At 42.3% G+C, this 21,650-nt stretch overlaps 1 long non-coding RNA gene across 1 annotated transcript in view; it reads right to left on the bottom strand.

Moving 5' to 3' along the window:
- Nucleotides 1-9,104: 9,104 nt before the first annotated feature.
- Nucleotides 9,105-21,650, bottom strand: part of LOC108798505 — a 26,409-nt gene continuing 13,863 nt past the window's right edge. Inside the window, exons 2-3 of the long non-coding RNA XR_001941955.1 lie at nt 14,183-14,189; nt 9,105-9,115 (exon numbers count right to left, since the gene is read on the bottom strand). This is a non-coding gene — a long non-coding RNA (uncharacterized LOC108798505). The remainder of the gene's footprint in view (nt 9,116-14,182; nt 14,190-21,650) is intronic.

The raw sequence follows: 21,650 nt of genomic DNA, 5'->3' as shown, positions 1-21,650 counted from the left end.
AACCTTCTTTTACAGTGTTCTCTCTGTTAAAACACTGTTACCCTCCTTTTTTCTGGGTATAACTATATGTCAACAGCAAACTGAAAGTGAATGTGAAAGAGGACATCACTTGTTATGGTGCAAACTATTTGTGGCAGGAGCTACATAAGACGGATGCAAATTATAAACTGAGGGTGTAAACTTTAGGCCCCCCAACATTAAGGAAAGTGAAAAGACTTAGCTCCTCTCACAGAGTGAAATTACTGGGAAACAGGGCAACATTATCATGGTGGCCTCTAATTATCCCAATATTAATGAGGCAAATGGAACCACACTCTCAACTAAGTTTTGCAGTTTCTTGAACTTACGGGGGGATGAGGAGGGGGGGGATTTATTGGAAGTCCCAACTAAGAAAAATGCTATGTTAGATCTAAACATTTTTAAAAATCTTGGAGCTGGTTGCAGACACAACAACTAGGTTAAACTTGGATAACAGATAACAGTGATCACAGGGTGGTTACATTCGTGGTAAGTTAAAGAAAGGAGAGGTATGACTAGAAATCTAAGCTTCAAAAAGGCAATCTTCAATAGGCTGCTTTACTGTATGACACCAAATATTTCTAACAAAGAACACTGAAGACAAGTGGGAATCTTTTAACTACCTTCTTGGATGTAACTGGGCGTGTATACACGTCCTGTTACATCCGCCCGCTCGGGCGCGGTGTGCGCGGGAAATGCCCGTTATTTGAAAACAGGCAGCGATGCCCGTTAATATACAAGCGATCCGCCGGCTATAGAGCAGACGGATCGCTTGTATGAGGTCCCGTGACGTGCGCCCCCCCTCCGCGGCTCCCCCCCTCCCGCTGCGAGCCCGGGACCAGCATACTGCCTCTGTCAAAGGGGATCAGAGGGAGGTCGGTTCACGATCTCCCTCCGGTCCCCTCTCCGCTGTCAGAATGCGGAAGTGGTGTATATTACATCACTTCCGCATTCTCGTGTCACTCTCGAGCTTCAGATGCTGGAGAGAAGCTGATGAAGCAGATCTCTGCTTCATCAGCTTCTTCAGGGGGGTCCTAGGTGACATTAGGGGTCTTGGAGACCCCTGATGTCTCCATAAAGAGGACCTGTCACCTCTTTTGCTATCACATAGAGGGGTTTCTCAGCCCCCTCTGTGATAGCAATAAAGTTAAGTGGAAAGAAAATAGGAAAAAAAATTAAAGTTTCCCCCAAACATTTTTTAAGTTACGCATAAAAAAGAATTAAAAAAAACAATTTTTTTAAAAAAAGTCCCCACCCCTACATGCACGCATGTAAACATGTGTCAGGTGCGCATACCTGCGAAAACGACGATTGCGCCATTACACCGCACATGTTACATATCGCCGCGAACGTCGGAACGTAGGAATGAGAGCAATAATTCTAGGGCCATCAATCACTGATAACACTAAACTGATGAGCTGTAAAAGCTTTTAAAGCGTCGCCTATGGCCAATTTTGGGTATGCTAGTTTTTTGCGAGTGCGCGCAATTTTTAAGCTTGACATGTTTGGTGTCTATTTACCCGACGTGACCCCGTCTTTTATATTTTACCAAAAAAGTGGGTAATATTAGTTGTTTTATAACAATGTAAAAAAAAAAATCTAAATTTTCAGTAATTTCTCCTGAATATAGTAAAAAATAAAACCCCCAGTGGTGATTAAATACCACCAAAAGAAAGCTCTATCTGTCCCCAAAAAATTGTATAAAATTCATTTCAGTACAGTGTTGCATGCCGGAATAAACGTCAGTCAAAGTACTGCAGAGCTGAACAAAAATGGCCTTGCCAGGAAGGGGGTCAAAACACCTGGTCTTTAAGTGGTTAAGGACATACTAACAATGGCACCGGCCAGTGCATTTTTTGGGTAACAAATTAAACCTATGTGGCTGAATCTGACAGTAAAACGACATATTGGAGAAAAAAACAAACTGAATTAAAAAAAGAAAACAAAAACAAATATAGGACAGCAGGGACAACAGTGGCATTCCAGAGCTACAAGGAATACAATACAAGATGTAAAAGCACAATACAGGAAGATACATTTGAATACACAAAAACGTATTGCCACACTCTGTAAAAAGAAAACTCCCAAAATTCTTACAATATATAAACAGTAAAAAGGTAAGAAAAGAACATGTAGGCCCCATAAAAGATGAGCTTAGGAGGTTCATCACAAAAGTCAGGTAGAAGCCAGAGGTATTAAATACATTCTTCTCCTCATTATATAATAATGAATATGAAGGGTTTAAGGAACAAAACAAGAATGTGAATAGAAATGTGCTGAATGTACCACAGTGGCTGATGAAATTCAGAGTGCAAAACAGACAAAAAAAAACTTAATGTGAACAAAGCCCCAGGACCAGTGGCATGGACATGGCTGGAGAACTGGCTACAAGAATGTGTCCAGAGAGTATTGATCAACAGCTCATTTTTAAATGGTCTATGTTTCTAAATGGCATGCCCCATGGTTCAATCTGAAGGCCAATGCTGTTTAACCCGTTTATTAACAATACTGAGGTTGGTATTCCTTTTTCAGTGTCTGTGGACAATACAAAAAAAGGTTTGCAGGGGAGAAGACGTGACCAGAAGTTGGTGCGAGTGGTTGCATGTGAACGAGCGCCTGAGTGATTTCCTCTAGTCCGGGGGCACAATAGCGGCACATCGTGACTCCCAAGCATCCCACCCTCTTGTGACATTACCTTTCTCTCCTACCGACATGGGCAAGCGGAAAGGAAGAGGCTCTCCCCACAAACTCACAAATTTCGGATCGCAAGCTCCAGCTACACGAGGCCAAGATGGCGCCGCCTCCTCGGCTTTAGAAACTGTGGAATTGCAGGCATTCCTCCAATCCTTTTTCCACAGACAACAGTCCCGTTAAGTCGTGGCCCAGACTTTCTACTGATGCAGTAAAAGCCTTGATTCCTGTTCCTTCTCTAGTGGGGGTGAGAGATATGGCCATTGAACAAATTAACCAATTCCCTACCTCAGGCCAACCAGTACTTGATGCTACCCTGAAAGAGATGCTTATATGCTTGCAGAATTTTCTGTCTCAGGATATCTCTGCTTGTATACAGCAACTTACCTCTAAGGTTTCGGTTCTTGGTGATCAAATCATGTCGAGTAGAATGTACCATGGGGGACTTTGCTACTGCCCATAATGAGCTAGTAAATGTGTATACAGATATTAAGGAACAAATGAAAGCATTGGTAAATAAAGCTGCTGATTTGGAGAACAGGTCAAGGGGAAACATCAAATTCCGCGTGATTTCTGAATCTATCTCTTCTTGTGCAGTATGTTCAATCCTTGATTATGGCATGTTTACCATAACTGTGGACAGAGCTCACAGATTGCCTAAAGTGAAGCATCTTCCTGACCATGTTCCTAGAGGTGTTTTGGTCAGGATTAATTTATTCCATGTTAAGGAGCAACTTATGCATTTTGCTTGTTGGAATTCTCAGCTACCTGACCCATACTCAGGACTCATACTGTTTGTTGACAAGCTACCACAGTTGATCGAAAACAGCTCTTTCCTCTTACAAAAATTCTATGTGATCACAAAATCTCATACCAGTAGGGATTCTCTGTCTCCAGTTTGGCAGCAGGATTTGATGATTTACACTAATGGGGCCTTCCTATCACAGATGCTGCTACTTCATTCTCCTCCAGCTCGCCGCAGAGGATCTCTTCAGGATGGAACACTTCAACATCAGACTAAATCACAGGAAAAAGGGGGGAATGGGTATCCCAGAGTTGCATGATCATTACCTAGCGGCCTTATTAGATCAAATGAATTTTTGGGTGAATGGGAGGTCAGATAATTTAGGAATTGCTATTAAAAGGTCGCTAGTGCCTAAAGGTGACCTTCAAGCTTTTCTACTGGCAGTGTCCTTTTTTTATGAATAACATTTTCTTTATATTCATAAGCAGATTACAAAGAAAAGATGCAAGACATTTCCAAGAGACGACATTATAGTGTTTCAGACATCCAAAGCGAAGTACATTAGGATTACAATCATATGCGCTTCTCCCTAAGTAAGCTAGATGGAATACTAGATGTCTGCCAGTAAGAATAGAATGTGCCTCATTAGTTTGGTAATCCTGTCTTGTCTTTATAGCAGTAAATATGTTGTAAACTACTAACCTGAGATAAATTAATAAACATAATCAATAAACAAAAAGGTTAAAATAAACAAAAACAGAACAAAGCCTATGCCATTTGGGTCTCATTCCAGTCCAAGGGCAGAACAATGCAAGAATTATGTCTCTCGAGTTACCTAACTTCATATACATTTATTTATTTCACGATCCGATTCCCCAAGGGGCCTCTGTCTATTCAGATACTGGGCATTTGTACCAAAGCATCCTAAACTTATTCCATAATGAGTATGGTACCCATTGAACAGGTCGATACAGAAGGGTCCTGGGTGAACCACATAAGACCCTCCCCTTCCCCTAAAGAATGTTGTCCTCCATATCATTCCAAGCTTTCCATATTTTCTCGTAGGTTGATAAGGTGTTGTTTAACCTAGCAGTGAGATGTTCCATATTCCGCACCTCTTTGATCCTCCGGTACAGGTCTAACTGGGAGGGGGGAGATATACGTTCCCAATTTAAAGCTATGAGACAGCGGGTTGCTGTCAAAACATGGGAAGTAATCTATTAATCGCATTTATTGAGGTGCGGAAATGGAAGGCTCAGCAAGTAGTGAATAGGGGTTAGAGGGAGACGCATCTGTAGCACTCTTTCCAGGATAGTCTGTACCATTCTCCAGTAGGGTTTTATCCGGGGGCATGTCCAAAATATGTGGAAAAGGGATCCACTCTCTGCATCTCCAGCACATTGGTGACCCTGTCCTGAAAATAGAATATAAAACCTGCGGGGTATGGTACCATTGAAATAGTATCTAATATTGATTCTCCTTGTAGATTGAGCATATGGACGATTTAGCTGCTGTCCTTCAAATCAACTCCCATTGTGCTTTGGTTATGGGAGCACCCAGTGTTTTTTCCCATTTTACCATATACAGGTGGTTAACAAATTGCTCGGGTTGGGGAACCAGCAACATTTGATAGAGAGCTGAAAGGAGGAGGGGATACATCTCCCTTAGAGGAGGGAGATGTAATACAAATCGATTCAAAGGGGGTTCATTTATGGAACACAAGATTGTTAGTGATAGTTTGGACAAAATGTTTAATTTGACGGTATGAGAATATAGCTGTGGAATGCAGATCAAATCTTTCCCTGAGGACAGCAAAAGGAAGTAGTGCTCTAGTGACCCTATCTATAATATCTTTATAGATAAATAGATGTTTGGACTGCCATGGGGTGATCCACTGCTGTGACAAACTAGGTTGGAGGGTAGGGTTCAACAGGAACGGAGTCAGGGATGATTTTTCAGCTGCCAGATTATAAGTATATTTGGTTTTGTTCCAAAGTGTCAATTGTAGGAACATAGGTGACAGGACCTGTTTTCCCACCATCCGTGTCGGTTCAGACCATAGAAAAGCCGATGGATGTATAGGCGCCAGTCACAGGGATTCAATCTCCTACCATCTCGAGTGAGGGAGCACAACCTAGGTATGGTTCGCAGTTGAGCCGCCAAGTAATATTTAGCAATCTGCGGTAATGCCAAGCCTCCTCTAGTTACCGGGGCAAAAAAGACTTCTTTGGATATGTGATGGCGTCCTCCATCCCAAATGAACCTTAAAAGGTCAGATTGTAGGGAACTCAGGTCCAAGTTAGGGATGTTAATCAGCAGTGTCTCGAAAAAGTACAGCAGCTTAGGCAACATAGTCATTTTGATAGCCATTAATTTGCCTGTCAGGGATAGTTTAAGCGGTTTCCATTTTCGTAGGAGTATTCATAAAGAAGAAAAAATAGGTTTATAATTAGTCGGGTATAATTGGGAGAGGCAGGGGGTTAACCTTATCCGCAGGTATTTCAAGGAGTTTGCTACCCATGTATAAGAAAATAAGGACTGGAGGTTAGAGAGGTCTTGGGAGGGGGGGACATTAATGGGAAGTACCATCGTTTTAGACACATTGGGGGTGATTTACTAACCTAAAACACACGCACGCACTAGGTGCGTGTGATTTTTACACAGCAAAACGTATTTATCAACCAAAAAGTCTCTAAAAGCATATTTCCACTAATGCCATATATGGAAAAATCATGCACATGATGCATATATAATGCTGCTTCACAGTTTAGACAAAAATGGTTAGCTCATGCATTTACATTCCTGCATTCATCAACGCAAGCAACACAACATAGAGCTAATTTACACAACATCACCTTGCAAATTCATGCTTGGCTTTGCACAACACACCTGCTGGGTGTGTACACACTACAAAGGTGTTTAGATTCCACCCATAGATCATGCTGGGAGGGAACACACTACAGAGGTGTATACATGTTCGTGGTGTGTTTATAAGGTTAGTAAATCAACCCCATTAAGTTTATAACCAGAGATCCCAGAATATTTTTCTAACGCCTCATGGAGATTAGGGAGTGATATCAATGGTTGGGTCAATGTTAAAATTATATAATCCGCAAATAGTGACAGTTTAAATGATTGGTTCCGAACCGTTACCCCAGTAATGTCAGGGGACATCTAGTATGTTCGATGCCAAAGACAATATGCACAAGGTAAACAAGAGTGGTGACAAAGGGCATCCCTGCCTAGATCCGTTGCGAATGGGAAAAGATTGTGAAGTAGCGTGTTGTAATTTAATAGAGGCTGACGGCGTAGAATATAAGGCTAGTACTGCTGTAGCAAAAGGTCCTGTAATACCCAATCTTCCCAGAGTGGCAAACATAAAAGGCCAGCTCAGCCTATCAAATGCTTTTTCAGCATCCAGGCTCAGGAGGAGGGTAGCCTCCCCCGTCCGCTCAGTGATATCCACAAGATCGATTATTTGGCGCGTATTATCTCCAGCCTGTCTATTGAGAACGAATCCTACTTGGTCTTTATGTATAGTCGGGCAAGTCGGTTAGCTAATATTTTGCTATATATTTTAAAGTCAGAATTAAGCAGGGCTATGGGTCTGTAGTTGGAACAGATTTTATCGGCTTTGTCTGGTTTAGGTAGAACTACAATGTAGGAATGTAAGAAGGAGGAGGGAATGGAATCTCCCTTCAAAAAGCCATTGTACAAGGTTGTTAAATGTGGGAGAAATAGATCTAGATATGTTTTATAATACAAATATGGAAAGCCATCTGGACCTGGGGATTTTCCATTAGGTAAATACTTTATTGTGGTTGTAATTTCCTCAGATGTTATAGGGGCATTTAAGTCTAGCAATGATTCCTGTGTGAGCTTTGGTAAATTACAAGACCCAAGATATTGCGCTATTCGGGAGTGTAAAGTGTTATCCTTCACATCAAATGCAGGGCCTCCTAGATTATACAGTCCCTCATAGTATTCCTTAAAGATTGCAGCTATTTTCTCAGGATGGTGGTGCAAAACACCCCTAGTGTCCCGCACAGCTGAAATCTTTCTGTTGTCCATGTCGACCTTGAGTTTACGGGCCCAGATAGAATGGGCTTTGTCTCCCTTCTCATAGTATTTCTGCTTGAGATATAACATTGACATCTCTGTTTTCTGAATCAAAAGCTGGCGCATCTGGGCCCTAAGATTAATAAGTGTATGCAGGGTGGATTTAGCAGGTCTAAGAGCCAATTTGCTTTCCTCTTTAATTACGGACTGTTTCAGACTGATCAGACCAGGAAATAACTCCCACCTCTGCGCTTGTCATGTTCCTCACCACGGGGATATTAACAAATAAATAATCCAATCGAGTATGTGTTTCATGCACCAGAGAGAGAAAAGAGTAGCGTTTCTCCGAGGGATGTGTTAAGCGCCAGGAGTCCATAAGAGAGTATTGTCTGAGCAAGCGACAAAAGCGCTTAGATTGAGCGCAAGTATTCTTAGGAGGAGCTTTGCCAGGGAGGTTTAGGTGATCAAATGCCACCGAGTATGGTAAATTGAAATCGCCGCCCACAACGAGATAAGTGTACTCCCATTTTTTACGTTTAGAGAATATTCTCTGAAGAAAGAGAATTGGGGCGTACACATTACAAATTGTGGCGGGGATATCATTTCAAGTTCCGTTCAGTATCAGGTACCTTCCCTGTTTGTCTAAAAGAACATGACCTGGTTTGAATGAACAGGAATCCCTAAGGAGAATAACTACTCCCGCCTTTTTGTCCGGTGAGGACGCAGCATAAGCTCTGGAGTATTGGGAGAATAAGAATTTAAAAGTGTTAAGTAGGTTAAAGTGGGTTTCTTGTAGAAAAACTATGTCAGCCAAAAATTTCTCTTGGTTTGGGAGTTGAGTCCCTTAACATTCAGAGAAAGTATTTTGCATGTATTAATTGACGCCATATTGAGGTTAAGGAAGCTAGGGATAGATATTGCCGTTCAAATGTGACCACTCCAGTTACCTCTGTACAATTTAAATAGAAAAACAAACCAGTGTCTCGGCACCTTCCAGTAGGTTACACGGGCACTGGGTTGAGTCAGGATCTCGAGTCTTTCTTTCACCCCCAGTGAGACCATGGAATGAGGCTGGAACATAAGAACAAAAACAACTAATAACAAGCTAAAATAACCAAAAAAGAAATTTGTGAATACACATTCAACCAGTAAGCAAGCGAACATATTGAATTCCAAACGATGTGCAATAGGATAATAGATTTCTCCACACTCAACTAGGAAAATATTGCCAGCATCTTCCAAAGCCTTTGGAGAAAAGTTTCACTTAAAGACTACCCACGGTAATAAGTTCTGCAGAAGGGAGAAGTGGAGGGGGTAATACGGTGGCGGATCAACGAACCAACTTCAAGAGCCGTCTCACTGACCCGCTATAGTAATGTAAAATGGGGTTATTGAGTTAGCAGCCCTGGATTGGTGAAACAGCCAGGATTCACAAAAAAGTAGCAAGGAATACCGGATTGTCACAAAAGCCCATGTTGTGTAAATAATCCTCTGGGAGCATTCTAAGATAGAAATATACGTAGCTGTAAAAGCAAATAACATACACATCACAGCTTATACTATATCATTAGCTTTGACATCTTGGAGTAGACATGGGCGGTCCTCTAGGTTTACGTAGGGGAGTTTCGAATGGGGCATCTAGCCTCACAGCTTTTTTTCCAGGTGTGGATCTATGCCAGGTTGTTGGCTCAGGACCAAGTTTGGGCAAGGGGTCCCATCCGGACAGGGTAGGACAAGTGATGCGGAGATCCGAGCAGAATGAAGACAAATCTTCTGGCACCCTGAGGGTAGCACTTTTTCAATCCCTGCGGGCCGTAAGGCTAAAAGGGAAGCCCCAGCGATATGGTATGTCATTGTCTCTCAATAGGGTCAACAATGGTTGTAAGCATCTCCTTTGCTGCAACGTGACCCAAGAAAGGTCAGGGTATAGTTGTAGGGGAGCTCCATCAAACTCCAAAGATCTCATGTTACCAGCTTTCTGCAGAATCTCTTCCTTCCCTCGAAAATAATGAATTCTACAGATGACATCCCTCGGATTGGTAGAAGATCCTCTAGGTCAAAGGGCCCTGTGAGCTTGATCAATAATTATTTTGTTAGTAGAGGGGGCGCCTAGAATGTTATTAAAGAGCGTTTGCAAGACATCCTGTAGATCCTCAGGGCCAGTGGCTTCCGGCAAGCCCTTGAGGCAAAGATTATTCTGTCTTCCACAGTTGTCAAGGTCTTCCACATGTCTCTGCAGGTCCCGGATGGTATTAGCCTGCATTACATAATGGGATTGGAGTTGATACAGGTCCAATTTATTGTGTTGCACTTCTCCCTCTATGTCCTCCACTCTTTGGGTCAAATGCTTAAAGTCATTATGGAGCAACTGTATTTCAGATTTGCAGGTATCTCTAACTTCTTGCACCAGCAACCTAAAGTCTCTCTTAGTCGGTATATGTTTCATGCATTCACGCCATGAAGTGTAATCATCCTCCTCTGCATCCAAGGAGGAAAGTAAATTAGAGGACTGCACAGACTTACGTTTCTCTGAAGGTTGCATAGGAGTAGGCATGTCAGTAGCATTTGTGGTATCTTGGGGTCTAGATTGAGGCCTGATGGCGAGTATGTCCTGGATCTGGGGGTGCGTTGCAGCCTAAATAGCTGTTCCGGAGGCATATCCCATGAACTGGCCTCTTCTCCGGGCCTCGGGGGGTCAGCTGCATCACCATCCCCATGGAGCAGAGGCACAGGTGTAGGCGAGGGGGACTTCCGATGGCCTAGGGTTGAGTTGAGGCCCTCTTCCACTGCCCGCTGTGTACCGGAAGGGGACCACTCCGGGACGGCCTCATGTACAGGCCATTCAGACACCTCTCCTGCTGGCTTCGCAGCGATCGTCTGGAACATCATAGGAGGCGTCAGTGCTTCACCCACATCCATTGCCGGCGCCGCTCCTATAGAGCAAGATGATGGGGAGTCCGATAGAGATTCTCCCGGTCTTGAGGATGGCGAGGATGGTGAGTAAGATGTCGCAGGCCTGGTGTCACTGTTCGCGCCCGGCGCCATCTTGCTGCGGGGAGCACCACCCGTCCGATCCGAGTGGTCAAAGTATCCCCTGATGGACGAGGAGGTTTGGGACCTCTTAGTAGATATAGAGGGGGTCTTTGCAGACTTCTTGGACTTTTTCTCCCTCATGGTAGAGCCGAGTAAGGGCTGCTAAACTCTTTAATTCAGCGGGTATAGACTGAGCTCAGGGAGGACATGTCTTCTCACATCTCTTGGTAGCCACGCCCCCTGGCAGTGTCCTTAATGGATTCAGTGATTGTTCCCCCTTATCCAAAAAATTTTGGCAGCTGTATCCATTTGGCAAAAAGTTCTTGCTATGAGCTCGGTGCACTCTAGAGTTTCAATGCCTCTCCCTTTAGCTGTATATCCAAACCATATCCCTAATTTGGATATCGGTGCCTGGCTAATCAAAGGTTTTACTGAACCTCCCTTGTCCTTGATATCCAATCTTTTCAAATACCTTAAAGCTGCTGTCACTGCCGTTGCCGGTCCCAAGATCCGCTGTGCCCGATGCGGCCGGGAACGGCACGGCTCTGTGACAGGAGATCAAAGGGAGTTCAGTATACAAACTCCCTTTGATCTTCTGTCAGTCCCTGAATGCAGGAAGTGATGTAGATTAGATTCTCCACTCCAGCTACAGCTCACTCTCCAGCTACAGAAGCTGATGAAGCCGATCTCTGCTTCATCAGCTTCTCTGGGGGTCCCTAGGTGACATTAGGGGTCTTGGAGACCCCCTGATGTCTCCATAAAGAGGACCTGCCATGTAAATTGGCTATTATGTAGGGGGCTTCTTAGACCCCTATGTAATAGCAATAAAGCTGTGTGTAAAAAAAAAAAAGTAATACTAAAATTAAAGAATCATTAAAAAAATAAAGCATAAAAAATTCAAAAAGAAAAAAAAGTATTATCTATCCAATGCTGCTGTAGCTGTCCTTGCGGATCCGAGTTAGACACTGACCCAGAGTAGGAGTACCGTAAGTGCCACGGAATGGGCCGCAACAAGGGACCGAAGATATCGAAAAGACCAAAAGCACCAAAGACGGTCGGAGCCTTCTGTCCGCCGCAAACGCCTAATACAGGCATTAGATCTTACTTCAGGTCCCTGGATTCGACTCCGGAACGCACAAAGATGACGTCAGACGCCGCGAGTGTCTCTGCGTCTGGCGGATCCTCCGGCGAGAGAGACCGAGATGCCGGACCCTCTCGTGCAACTAGGTCGACAGCTTATTCGGCGGAATCCTCAACTGGGTTTACAGTCAGTGCTAATACAGAGGTATGCGATCTGCTCCCTCGTTCCCCTGGTGTCTCTCTCAATACACTCCCCCTGTGGCAATCTTCCATTAGTGAAGAACGGGCTGGGAACTCATCTGCTTCCTCTTCTGATAGACAATCTTTACCAACATTGCATACGGCAGATATGGAATCTCCCCCTTTCTCTGCTCCTGCCTCTGCTGCCATAGATGCCGCCATAGACAGTGTTCAGGATGTTTTAGGGGGGGTATCTATGATACAAATAGCCCCTCTAAAGCAAGGAAACCAGGAATTGAAGAGCCACAGTAACCAAGACACTGGCCCAGAAACTGAGGGGAATTATGTAAGAGGTATCCCTATTGTTTTTCCTACACTAGCAGGAACACTACAGGACCCTGGGATGCCCCAGGCTTGAGCTGTCTCTAGCAAACAGTGGTTTGAAGTGGGCATTGATGGAGAAAGAGCACCATTACACTTAAGTGAGACCAGGAGATCTATAACTAATGCTGGAATATCTCAAATCGGTACCCATTGTCAAGAACTGAGACCTCCGTTAGTACCTACTGAAATTGATAATGAGGAACCAATGACTTGGAGGGACTTTATTAAGTTTATTCCGAACAAAATGGACTTTTGTGCCCTGATCCAAGAAGTTAAAGATACCTGTCGATCTGAAATAATGGTTCTTCGTGAAGATTTTAAGCATCTTGCTAACCAAGTCGAGATGGTTGAAACTGACACTCAAGCGACAAGACAAGATTTAGATTCACTATATATTCAAGTGCTTGCTCAGAGCTCCACTATAAGAGATATGCAACGTCAAATGGAAGATTTAGACAACAGGGGCCGTAGAAATAATATCAGGATAAAGGGGCTCCCAGAAGTTACTGGACTGGAAAATTTACACGAGACCCTACAGACCATATTCAATATTATACTGGGCAAACCTCCCACGCATATAGTGGAAATCGACCGAGCCCATAGAGCATTTCGCCCTCGTGGAGCGCCTACAAAACCTAGGGATGTGGTTTGTAGGATTCATTCCTATGCTCTTAAAGAGGAAATTATGCAGTTAACACGCAGATCGCGAAATTTGGAGTTCAAGGGGTCACAGATCCAATTGTTCCAAGATCTTTCTTGGATAACCCTACAACAACGCAGACTTTTACAACCTTTGCTTACTTTACTACGAGAAGCCAATATCCCATATCGATGGGGCTTTCCTTTCAGCCTCACAGCTAGACGAGAAGGTAGATCGGCAACACTGAAAGTCCCTGAAGATCTCGAGGCTTTTTGCAGAGACCTGGGTATTCATTGTCCTAAATTGACCAGTTGGGACCCTTTGCCCACCGCCCCTTTGCAATCGCCTCAGTGGCAAGGGGTTTCCAAGAAAAAGCAATATGGTCCCAAGAGAGACACCCACGACCATGCCCTACATCGGGCTCGATAAGAGGTCAAAAACGACCATACTTGATCTATCAGTGTAACCACTTATTGATTATTGGGCATTATATGTAATATGTACTCATTCTTATGTATTAGATACTAGGATAGATTAATAGCTTTAGCTGTAGAGAACGCAGCATAACTTGGGTTAATTAATTAAATTCACTGAAGATTATTTAACCTTTTTCTCTCCCCCCTTTTTTCTTTCTTTTTCGGATTCTACCATACCCTGCCTACTTCTCTAGGAGACTAACCCCCCTTTTTAAGGGAATTGAAATAGGACTGTATTATAAACAGTTAGAAATAGGGAGAGTTGCCCTTTAGCTCACTTCCTTAGTCACTACCCCCCCTGATTAGTTTAGTTTTAACTTAGCTGAATTAGTATATTAGTTTAGCTTTACCACTGCTTGTATACCCTAGGAGAAATATATAGGATGCTTAGGGCAGTGTCGGACTCTTTGGACTCAGACAATAGCAGTTTCAGATACAATATTTTGTTTATGTCAAGGATACATATTTTCTTGTGCCTACCTATTTATTTTCTTTTTCTTTCTTTCCTTCCCCCTTCTACCCCTTTTAATGTCATCTGTAATAAATTTTTTGTTTTTGTTTGTTTATACCTTGAAGAAACTCTCTCACGGGAAATTCGGCTTTTGGCCCTACATAAGTGGTTATGTAGAGGATGCGACCTCGGAGACCTTTTTACTTTTTGGGACGTTATCCAGGTGGTAAGGTTGTTATATATTTTGTACTGATGAACCTATATACAGTAAATTTGTCTTTTTTCATACTCCAATGGCCCTGCCCAGTAATTATGACATAGTCTCCTTTAATGTAAAGGGACTAAATTCCAATCGTAAGAGGGGATTACTCTCTAGAGAGCTTAAACGCTTAGACCCGGACGTAGTATTCCTTCAAGAAACTCACTTTTGTTCTCAGAGTTCACTTAACTTTTTAAGAACCCGCTTCCCGACTTATTATTCAGCTAATTCTACCTTAGGAAAACGGGCTGGGGTGGCAACTCTTTTTAAACTAGGGTGTCCATTTAAACCATCAGAAGTTATCACTCACCCGGGGGGTAGGTACATTATAATAAATGGTACATGGGGACAAGACCAGGTTATACTATGCAATCTATATACACCAAACACTAGACAAATACCGTTTTTGAGAACCATTTTTTCAAAATTGTCTTCCATACCTCATAAATATTTGATCATTGGGGGTGACTTTAATGTCCTCCTGTCCCCAACTCTTGATAGACTGGGGATTGCTGGAAACCCCACACCCGGGGGAGCAGTAAGATTAGCCCATCAATTCCAATCAATGCTTAAAAGATATACTTTGTTTGATGCTTGGAGAACTCAGAATCCAACAGATAGACAATTCACTTTTTATTCCAATGCCCATGAAACTTACACTAGAATAGATCGTTTTTTAGTTAATAAAGCATTACGTACCACTGTCTCCTTTCAGACAAGCGGGAGACAATACAAGGCGTACGATAGACCTTATAGAAATTCTAAATCTTTCAGATACGGCATCTGTGATTTTGACACTTGATGCTGAAAAGGCATTCCTATTCTCCACTTTAGAATACATAGGATTACAGGGACCCTTCCTGGACGCCATAACGAACCACTATTCCACCCCTTCTGCAGCTATCAAACTCCCTTTTTCATTATCTTCTTTCTTCCCTATACGTAATGGTACCCGACAGGGTTGCCCTCTATCCCCTTTGTTTATTTACCCTCTGTATTGATCCATTAGCAAGTCACATTAGGAACTCCACAGACATTTCTGGCGTACAGGTTAAAGGACGTGCTTTCAAACTTTCACTTTTTGCAGATTATATTTTACTGACCTTGACTAAACCGTTCATTTCACTACCAAATTTACATAGGGAACTGACTAGTTATTCTTCCATATCAGGGTACAAACTCAATTTAACTAAATCAGAAGCAATGCCAATCCACATTCCCCAGGAAGTACTGTTATCTCTTCAGTCTTCCTTTGAATACAATTGGAAATTAGATAAACTAAAATACTTGGGTATTTATCTTACCCCTCAGATGACTTCCCTATATAAAACCAATTATGTTCCTTTATACCGGGAAATTAGAGATCTTCTGAGATGGAGATCACACCGCTTATCCTGGATTGGTAAAATGACATCAAATAAAATGACGATCATGCCAAAACTGCTTTACCATTTCGGGACATTACCTATTAAAATCCCGATAAAGGACCTTAATATAATGCAACGTTTATTGCTACAATTTACATGGGATAATGCTGCTCAAAGGGTCGCCAGGACAGTGTTAATGGCTTCTAGATCGCAGGGCGGATTGGCGTTTACGGATATACACAAATATTATTTAGCTGTTCATCTACGCCACTTGGCTTCCTGGTCATCTCTAAATCCGCCCAGTAGATGGGCAGAAATAGAAAGTCTCTGGATTTCACCACTACATTTAAATTCCCTTCTATGGCCTGATCTCCAGTCTTCACATGTTCCCCCACTTCTATCTACCATGCAACATACTAAAGATATCTGGCACTCTGTAGGCTTTACATTTAACCTTACTTCAACTACTACACCAATGAGATCTTTTTTTATATACCCCCCTCCTCCCGGCTACACTCAACCGATATATTGCCTGCCCTTGGTCAGACCAATCTCTTCTACGCTTTAAAGACATAATTGATAAAGTAGACAGGACCCTACTGCCATTTCTGATCTTACAAACTCAGTTTAATTTACCAAATAAATCTCTTTTTACATTTCTTCAGATCAAACATTTTGCATACACAGTTTCCTCTTCACTTAGTTTTTCACCACTAACACCATTTGAAAAACTGTGCTTAGAAGGCCCCACTCGTAAACACTTGACAACAGACATTTATAAATTACTTAACTTTATTTGTGTTGTTCCTTTTCCGAAGCATAACTATATGTGTAGATGGGAGAGGGCTCTAGGCCGGACACTGGACATGGAGGAATGGGAGGACATCTGGACTAACGCTAGTAAGACCTCAATCTGTACTTTATACCAGGAAAATCTGTACAAAATTATATACCATTGGTACCACACCCCAGATTTGTTACATCATATGAATCGTTTGCCATCACCAGCATGTTGGCGATGTATGACATTAAAGGGCACCTTACTCCACATATTTTGGGAATGCCCCAAGATACGTCCTTTCTGGAAGTCTATAATGATTATGCTCCAAAGATTAATAGATAAGACTATACCAGACGACCCTGTATATTTACTCTTAGGCCTTCCTATTCCACATTTTTTGAAATTCACCACCAAATTCACCAACCATGTCCTCACTGCAGCAAGATGCCTTATAGCCTTAAAATGGCGACAATCTACACCTCCGTCTTATGAAGAATTACTGTGAAGGATTCATGATGTCCATAATTTGGAATATCTAACGGCTCGATTGCATAATACTATTCCCGAATTTGATAAGGTGTGGTCCCCCTGGCAAATACTCGAGAGAACCAGGAGCGGTGCCACACTTCCTGATGTTCTTCATTTCCCGTGAGCATGAGCACGAATATGAGTACAAGATAAGATTTCCCTCTTTTCCCTTTTTTTTCCCCCCTTTTCCTTTGGATTATATTATTATTTAATTATATTATTTTATTTTGTTCCGTTTTATATCCCTGTATCTATGTTAAAACCTAAATAAAAACAAATTTAAACAAAAAGAAACCCGGCCCCTACATACACACGCAGATAGGAGACAGGTGCGCCTACGTGCGAAAACGAAGATTGCGCCTATTGTGCCGCACATGTTAAATATTGCCGCAGTGAGAGCAATAATTTTAGAGCCATTAATCACTGATAATACTAAAATGATGAGCAGTAAAAGCGTTTTAATCATCGCCTATGGGCGTTTTTTTGCAATTGTGCAGGCGCACGCAATTTTAAGGCTTGACATGTTTGGTGTCTATTTACACGACGTGACACTGAATTTTATGTTTTACTAAAAATATGGGTAAGAATAAATGTTTTACAACATAATGTAGGGCAACTGTTTTTTTTTAAATTTATCATTTATGGTACTTTTTTCATTATATAGTAAAAAAAATAACACCCCCCCCCCAGTGGTGATTATATACCTCCAAAAGAAAGCTCTCTCTCCGTTGTCGGCGCCGCTTCTATAGAGCAAGACGACGGGAAGCCCGATGGAGATTCTCCCGGTCTCGAGTCTGGCAAGTAAGACGTCGCGGGCCTGGTGTCACTGTTTGCGCCCGGCGCCATCTTGCTGCGGGGAGCACCACCCGTCCGATCCGAGTGGTCAAAGTAGCATATATTATATATATATATGCACTTTCATGATGCTAACTTGACCTATAAATCTGTTTCTATTCTCAATAGGGAGACTGACCTTAAACGGTCTGTGCTGCCACAGCCAGTGTCATTTTGAAAAATTAGTTTTGCTGTTTCAGTTACACTGCATACATATTACATTGTATTTCATTGTGTTATGGTGTATTTATAGCTACTAGTGATAGATTGGCATTGTTCCAGCCTAATCTGTGTATACTTGATATATCCCATTCACCCCTGCTCTTTTCTGTACATTGGTACAGTCTTCCGCTAAAATCCTCCAGTCATTCCTTGCTTCTCCCTCTTTATGCATCATCCCTCGCAGAGGTAAGAAGGTCTCTGTTTAACCTGTTAATGGCAAAGATGGGAATGTCTTTTCACTTTAATGACAAGGAATTACATCCTCTGTATTGAGAAGGCAAATACACTACATTGGATTCTACTCTGAGTGTTATCGAGTTTAACACTATCTGTGAATACCACCAAGTCAGTAGGTTGTCATACTATCTGTACAGATGAGTCTCAGGAAAGTACAGTATGCGCAAATACATAAAGTGGTGGTTGTAACAATAGTGAAAAGACAGAATTACTAAGCCTATAACAGTGTGCAATGAGCAAGTTTTCTCCTGTGTTTAAGGGAGCACATGTCACAGAAATCACTTGTTGCAGAATTACCTGAGGATCAATTACAGTCTGCTGTATTCTCACTCACTGAGAAGCAAGCCTGCTTATAGCCTGGGGAGCTGCGTATATACAATTTGTGTGCTGAACTATACGCTACAATTCACAAGCTGGTTTTATGTATAACGACACTGCTGAATACACAATGTCAAAGTCTGTATATTCATTGCAGTTAGACACAGACCCATCTTCTCTTCCCCAAGATAATGCTGATTCTCAACATGAAGACATATCTACTAGACCCAAACGTACAATTAAACCTTCTTTGAAGCTTTTAGAGCATTATGAAGCAAACAAAGCAGAAATGTCTGATACTCTGTCTGATATGTGGAATAATACTGTACAATGCATACATGCCGCTGATGAAACACATGACCGAGCAATCGAATTGCATGCTTGAAAAGCTAAAGAGAGTTAATGAAAGCTATGAGGTATTCTGAATAGTATTACACTCTATCAAGCATTAACACAGAGGAGTCTGTGCAAGAGCTAGATCACTTCACTGCTCTCAACAAGGAAAGGCACACCACCTTTCTAGAAGCCAGGATGACAAAATATTGCAATTGCACAAAACTGCATCTGTCCGCACTACATCCTCCAAATATACTAAATGACCATCCCGCTCAAATCATTCTACACTTAGCGCATGTCTGACAAGGGCTCGTGCAGAGGCAGCAAGAGCAGAGGCTTGCTGTGTGAAAAAAGGAAGCAGCTATTAAAAAGGTACATCACCAAGGTACAAGCAATGCAAGCTAAAGCACAAGCAGAATTAAAGGCAATGCAGACCAAGGCTGAAGCAAAGCTACAAGTCCTTCGGAAGGAAATGGAGGAAGGGGCAACTGTGGCTAAGCAGAGTTTATGAACAAGCTGTTGCTGAGAGTGAACTAAATGATGTCAGCTTTGCAAATACAGATAGTCGCATAGAGAGCGCTAAGGACTATGTCTTAAGCCAGAGCAGCAGATCCTCAGTTAAGCCTGATGCTCCTGACCACAAGGACATTCGTTCAGAGTGTTAACCTATTAAAACTACTGTGATTACAAATGTATATGATAAACCTGTGAAGTTCTCTACCTATCAAGCAGAATCCTTACGCTATTCCAGACCATCTGAGCCAAACGCTACAGAGAGACAAACTGCCAAACGTCATCGCTCAAGCTGAACCACCAACACTGCTTCAAGTTAGTGATCTTCCTCCTGCCAGTTACATTCCTCCACACAACAAGACACAACCTGCCATAGCAACAAAACTACAAACTTGTTTCTGGTTTAAATGCCTTTGCTACTCCGTACTATCCTAAGCTGCCCAACTACAACATGTCAGATTTTGCCAGATGCATGGTACGCCCCTGACTTATCAGCACTGGGCTCACAAAGTTTGATGACCGGCCTGAGAATTAAAGTCTACCTTTAAAGCTGCCATCAGTGATCTGGGCATTCCACTTGGTGAATAATTTGACATGTTGGTTAAGTGGCTGGGCCCTCAATCCTTAGACTGTAATATGAGTCTAAGGGCTGTTTATGCTGGCTGTTTATCCCAGCTGCAGGTCTTCACGCTGCATGGGAGCGACTAGAGCAAAGTTACAGCAGTCCAGAAGCTATAGAAGATGCTCTTTTCAAAAGGCTACACAACTTCCCTAAGATATGTGGTAAGGATAATCAAAAGTTTCAAGAACTGAGTGATCTTTTGCTTGAAATACACCTTGCGAAGGCAGATCCTCACCTACCAGGTCTTAGCTATCTAGACACCAGCCGAGGTGTAAATCCAATTGTTGCAAAGTTGCCCTACAACATTCAAGAGAAGTGGTCAGCCATAGGTTCAAAGTACAAGAAAGAGAACCATGTTTCCTTTGCACCATTTTTTCTTTTCTGTGAATTCATCAGGGTAATTGCAGAGACTAAAAATTATCCAAGCTTCATGTACAGGGAGCCTAACACTCACACTCCAAGTTTTCCTAAGGACAAACATGTTCAAAACAAATTCAGAGACTGTGATTCCTATATCTGTGAAGAAGACAAATGCACTACCAAACTCTGATACAAGCTCTGACAAAAAGGTAACAAGATTGAGGAGATAGAAAGATCCCAATTGTCTTTGTCCAATTCATTAGAAAATGCATCCACTCAGGAAATGCATTGAATTTTACTAAACAAAAAAATAATACCTACATGAATGCATGGAACTCTTAAAACAATGTGGGGTGTTTCAAATTGTGTGCTTCTACAGAACATCTGGTAAAGGACTGTAAAGCCATAATCAGTTGCATGGAGCGTAGAAGTGATACTCATGTTCAAGCCCTTCATCCACTTGAGTACAACTCTTCTACACATCCTCCTCCAGCTACGTCCGGTCATGGTGGGGAGAGCCACGATCAATCACCCGCAACTCTCACCTCAAAATGTAGCGACTAATCTTACAAAGAACCTTGGCGTAAAACTCCAGTAAAAACATGCATTGTCAAGGTGTTTCGTAAAGGACAACCTGAAAAGGCACTCAAGATGTATGCTGTCTTAGATGTTCAAAGCAGTCATTCACTTGCTACTTCAGAATTCTTTGAATTGTTCGGCATAAAGGAAGGTGTGTTATCCTGTACAATGCACACTTGTGCTGGTTCAGTGCAACTAACAGGAAGAATGACCTATGCTGATTTCATCGTTTCACCTATATAGAAGGAACAGAAAGAATTGATCTTCCTGAGATCACAGAGTGCAATTGGCTGCCTAAAGACAGAGAGGAAATCCCTACACCAGAGGATGTTCTTTGTCAACCACACCTATGTCACTTAGCCAACCAAATCCCACCTCTTGATCCTGATGCCAAAATCATGCTTCTGTTAGGCAGAGACATTCTAAGAGTACACAAGGTATGTGAACAGTACAATGGTTGGAATGATGCTCCTTATGCCCAAAAGACATACCTAGGTTGTGTAATTATTGGAGTCGACCATGGATTCAGATCCCAAGCTTCAAATGAAGTATGTGCCAACAAAATCATCATACAAGTTAATGGCTACACTAAAGAACTGTCTTGTCATACTCCAAGTCAACCTTCCAAACTGCTAAAAGCAGCAACACGTGTGAATCTTCAACAGGTGATCAGAAATCGAACACTGAGATCCTGGACAATTCTGTTGTTCTTCAATTCAAGGACTGTGTGACTAGCTACTCTAAACCAGTGCTTCTTAACCAGTTGACATCCGCGGTGTTAAACCCCCTTCCCATCCAGGCCATTTTTCAGTATTCAGCGCTGCGGTACTTTAACTGACATTTATTCCGTCATGCAGCGCTGTACTGAAATGAATTTTATACCCTTTTTTGGGGACAGATAGAGCTTTCTTTTGGTGGTATTTATTCTCCACTGGGG

Source organism: Nanorana parkeri, unplaced genomic scaffold, assembly GCF_000935625.1.
Source record: "Nanorana parkeri isolate BGI_ZX_2015 unplaced genomic scaffold, ASM93562v1 scaffold1491, whole genome shotgun sequence".
Classification (NCBI taxonomy): Eukaryota; Metazoa; Chordata; class Amphibia; order Anura; family Dicroglossidae; genus Nanorana; species Nanorana parkeri.
Note: the sequence above shows the minus strand (reverse complement) of the source record. Positions and strands in the feature narration are given on the sequence as shown.